Here is a 5,000-nt window from a genome sequence, read left to right on the forward strand (position 1 = left end):
TTGACATGACATAGTCCGATGTCGATGTGTAAAGTTGGATGTTGCGTTACAACTTCGATTTTTGGCGGAGATGGAATGCCATATTGAAAGAGGTTTAAATAGCCTTCTTTCCAACCTAGTGTTATTCACTTGAAGAACGTATTGTTTCCCATGAAATTGTCAACTTTTAGATCAAAACACAGTTAGATCTTTTCAAATATTACAGTTCCCCCAAACATCACATCTATCTCAACGGACCAAACATCGAACGAGACAAAGGACGTGACGCTATCATGTTACGCCACTGGAAGACCAGTTCCAAACATCACATGGTCAAAGCAAGGAAATAAAGAGTGGAAACACACAGAATCTGTTCTCTTGTTAAAGAATATCAGCAGATATCATGATGGCGAGTACAGGTGCACAGCAACAAATCGTGCTGGAAACGCAACGGCTTCCATTAGAGTGACTGTTCAGTGTAAGTATGAATGTGAGATGATTACAACATGAGCTTCCCTTGAATCACGGTCACCGTCACATGAATACGTAATGCTCGTTCTTAACTGAAATTATTTCGCACTTAGCTTGCTTCAGTTAAACCATCGTGATAGCAAAGATCACTACTTTCCCTATTTTTCAGAATGGCTGCTATGGAGGCAAATTCTCTTTTATGTTTACTCGACAAACAAATTCCATACTTGCTATCCGTAACAGTAAAAAACATTAGTCTCATTGTATTAATTGAAAATGCAATGATGAAGGGGTGTATGAAGCATGAACGCAATTGCAAAAATTGCGTTCATAACTGCGAGGATCATAGCTTCACTTGAGAACGCATATACTTCTTGATCTCCCTCCACGATCCGGGGGCACAAAATCTTGTATTTTTTGTACTGATTTTTCAACAGACAAACCAATTAGAACCAATGTGACATACGCCGTTAAGGGTGACGTTGTGCTGGTGAAGGACACCGTAACTTTCTCCTGTTCTGCTGATAGCCTACCGCCACCACAACTTGAACTACGCTTCAACAACAAAACTCTCGGCCTCTTCCAAAACGGGAAGTTTTCTCTTCAGCATGTCAACATCTCTGATGAAGGGGTGTATGAATGTATCGCCCGAAATGTTCTTGGGACAGGTGCTATAGCTCGTCTTAACCTGAGGGTAAAAGGTATGTATGTATGATACGGATTTTATGGAATTGACACTGCTGATTCGAATTCTTAGAAGACTGATTACAGTTTCACCACAGTTTAAACGCGAGAAAAGTATATTACGACCTACCCTGCGAGCATAGTCTCTTTCGATCTTCCTAGACAATTCGGGAAGAGGTAAGTAGACTCTGCTCGCCGCCTCCACATTCTTTGATTTGCCGCTCATCCAAAGAATTGGATAAGTCAGTCCAGTTTCGACTTGTCAAACCTGTTTTCTTAATTTTGCGCATGATCAATCGCCACGCGTCATCAATATTTTGAAATTTACAACAGCGTGGCGATTTTAACTGTTAGAATTCTCATGAGTTTTTCAGTAAAAAAATTAAATGGCATTTTAAGAGTATGGACTATCTTGAGTTTCCAATGAAATGATTCCTTGATTGTCGTGTGTTTGCCAGAGTTGTTGGAAAATATTCCGACTGTTTGTTTTCGTTTTGTGGTTTTGTGGCTACTGGTCACGCGTGACTGACACCGAATTACATTTAAATTTTTAACGCATGCTCAATACGAAATGTGGAGGCGGCGAGCAGAGTCTACTTTCCTCTTCCCGACTTATCTAGGAAGATCGAAAGAGACTCTGCTCGCAGGGTAATTACGACCAACATGGTGTCAGAAATGTTCTTTCCGGGTCAGGAAGTATCTTTGCTGTTTTTCTGCTTTAACCATATATATCTATCTTCAACTATCTCGAGAACTATGTCACTTCTTCAACCAACGACTATTGAGGCCAAACCACAACTCAGTTCACTGTCTTTCTCAAGGGCTAAGAGCAAGAGTTTACTACCAAAGAGTAAGAATCTGGTATCAGGTTTGTCCCCATCAGCGTCAGGAAAGAGTTTATTTTTAAACCTAGTTTTGTGGAAAAATAAACAGTACACCAAATTGGCTAATTCAATGTTGTACCCAATTCAATTCTCTCGGGGTTATATAAGATTCTTTGTTCATTGTAATTGCATTCTAATGTAGCATTCATATTTAACTGAAATGGGGTTTGAATTGGGTACAACATTAAGTTAGCCGATTTGGTCTATTGTTTGTTTTCTTGCAAAGCGTGGTTTAAAAGTAGACACTTTCTTACTCTGATGGGGACCGTAACCCAATTTGGGTAAATCTTACTCTTGAATAATAGAGTCTTGCTAAGAGTCAGTACTTGTATGAGAATATGTTATATTTGATTGTCAATAGTAATATTAGCTTACCCTCATAGTCTCTTGTATTAGTCTAGAATTAAGGGTCTTCCAATTGTACTAAGTGTTTTGAACAACTAAAGAATAATGTATAATTTGAACTGAAGAAAAGGAGCACATAGGCCATGTATGTAACAAGGACAAGAAACAGGGTCAGCATTATCACCAGGAACAAGGAAAAAGCCGAACAGGTCGATAATTATTACAGTTAATGGAACAAGGATACGAGAACACCTTGCCTTTTTTCCCCACAGTTTCACCAACCATCACCTATATTTCTCACGACACAACCGTCAATGAAACGGATGACGTCACTTTATTTTGCAACGCCTCTGGAAAGCCAGACCCAACAGTCACGTGGTCATTTGCTGAGAGTCATGCAAAAAGAATGGCTGTTACAAATGAAACTATTTTGTTAAGGAGAGCCAGCAAAGATGTTGCAGGACGCTACCGATGCACCTCGGAAAACGGCGTAGGAAACCCGGCAGTGGCTGAAGTACAAGTTGCAATTAACTGTAAGTGGAATTAGTATCCTGTATTATTTGCTGCAAATCCGGAAGAAAAGAGGAAGTTATTCGTGGATGAACTGCACACAGATAACCACTAAAGAAGACTCCTTAATTGGTGTTATAAACAACTTGGAGGCCAACATGAAATACATAGTGCGAATATCTGCAAGAAATATTGTAGGATACGGCCAGTTTACCGTGAAAGAAGCTTCAACCAAACAGATTCAAGGTAACAGGGATTGATTTTGATTTCCCCAGTTTTATCTCCGCTCTTGAATCTGAAGGGAAGAGTGCGAATGGTTTGGAAACCCATAGACCTCTTTCATATTGTTGGCCAAATGAAACATTCTTTTGATTTAAAGCTAATAAGCCTTTCTAGCCTCGCTACGACGAGCAAAATGAGGACAGGAGGTCTAATTACTGGGTTGCCAGTATGGCAATCCCAGTCGGAAAATAACTAATAGTTCTGGTTTTTTAATTAATTAATTAATTAATTAATTAATTCCCGTGTTGGTACAAGTCTTGCCTGTCACTCCCCTGCTAAGTGGTGTCTTTGTGCATAGAGTCTTCTGTGCGTATTTTGTTAGTTTTGAGGGGGTTGGGGTAATGCATAGATTTCTCTGGTGCACACATGAGTACATTTAATTATCCTGCAATGGCGTCGAAAGTCATTGTAATGCGAATGGCGTTTTAGTGTCTCTTTAAACAAAATATACCCTTATGGAGCTCAAAAACGGAACGTCAGTTGGATAAACAAGACAGCGACGAGTAATGGACGTCGACAGCAATCTTTCGCCCGTCGAGCTGTATTTCTAATATTTTGCGAAGTGTGGTGTTATGTACAACACTGAAACCAAATGGAAAATTCTCTGATAACTTATGGGTTCAACAAAGACAGAGAAGGAATCGAACACCTTAAGTGGATCTGTGATCTCTGTTCTCTGGCTATTTGTATTTATTTGTACTCAACTCTGCACAGTCTTCCGGTAACAATTGGAAATTTCACTAATTCTTGTTAACCTTCAATGGCGTCGAGAGTCATTGTAACTTTCGTTTTAGTGGATCTTTAAACAAAATATACCCTCATGGAGCTCAAGAATGGAACGTCAATTGGATGAATAAGACAGGCGGTGAAAAATAAATATGTAGAATCTTTAAAGCGACGAGTAATGGTCTTTGACAAAAATTTCATTTTTCGCCGTTGGATATCAAGTGAGCTTTGTTTCTAATATTTTACTAGCTTGGTATTATATACAACTCTGAAATCAAATGGCAATTTTTTTATGAATTTAACAAACATTGAAGGAATCGAACGCCTTGAATGCATCACAGTGTTTACTGAAGTCGCATCTAAGTTGTCTGGCAATTTACATTTATTTTGTACTCAATTCTGCAAAGGTAAAAAAAATTGGAAATGTGACATTGAGAATTATTTGAATGAATGCTTGTTGTCTCTTTTGTGCTTCATTATTTACGGTCAAGGTTCTTTCGAAAAGGGTTTGATGTGAACTGTCAGAAATTTATTTAATTGCACATGCTTTGTGACACGGATTGTGTCTTGTTTGCACACACGCAGTTGAAATAGGAAGGGTTTTTTTTGCCTCTGATAGCAAATATGTTGTTTGTTTCAATAAATTTATCGCCGGAAAAGGTTTTTGTGAGATTTTCAGCCTTTGTGAATTTATCATGTTGTGTAATCCTCGAGCTTAACAGATTTGCATGCGTGGGTTCAAATGTGATACGGGAGGATTTTTGTGGTAGTGCACAGTAAGCAGCGCGTGCATAAGTCACGAAGATAAACAGGTCTGTTGGAAGCGTGCTTGAGTTTCAACAAAATGAGCCTCAAAATCAGAAAAAAAACTGACGCTAATGAACAATAGAGTAGCTGCTATTTCCAAAACGATGGAATTACCTGGTGAGAAACAACCTCGTCTTGCAGAGTAAATTTTTGACTTTGCAGAAACAATGGTCAACCTCAAGAGTTGGGCGATTGTGATCTTCGTGTTGAATTCGCACATTTCTTGTCAAACTTTATAACACTTATATAACACTTACAAAACTAACAAAAACTAACAAAAACAAAAACCCGGTATCTTGCCATCATTTGACA

General features: G+C 38.7%; 1 pseudogene; it reads left to right on the plus strand.

The window, feature by feature from the left end:
• The first annotated feature begins 385 nt into the window (after positions 1-385).
• The window catches only part of LOC138005987 (uncharacterized), a 28,006-nt pseudogene continuing 23,391 nt past the window's right edge, over positions 386-5,000 (plus strand).

Source organism: Montipora foliosa, chromosome 6, assembly GCF_036669935.1.
Source record: "Montipora foliosa isolate CH-2021 chromosome 6, ASM3666993v2, whole genome shotgun sequence".
Classification (NCBI taxonomy): Eukaryota; Metazoa; Cnidaria; class Anthozoa; order Scleractinia; family Acroporidae; genus Montipora; species Montipora foliosa.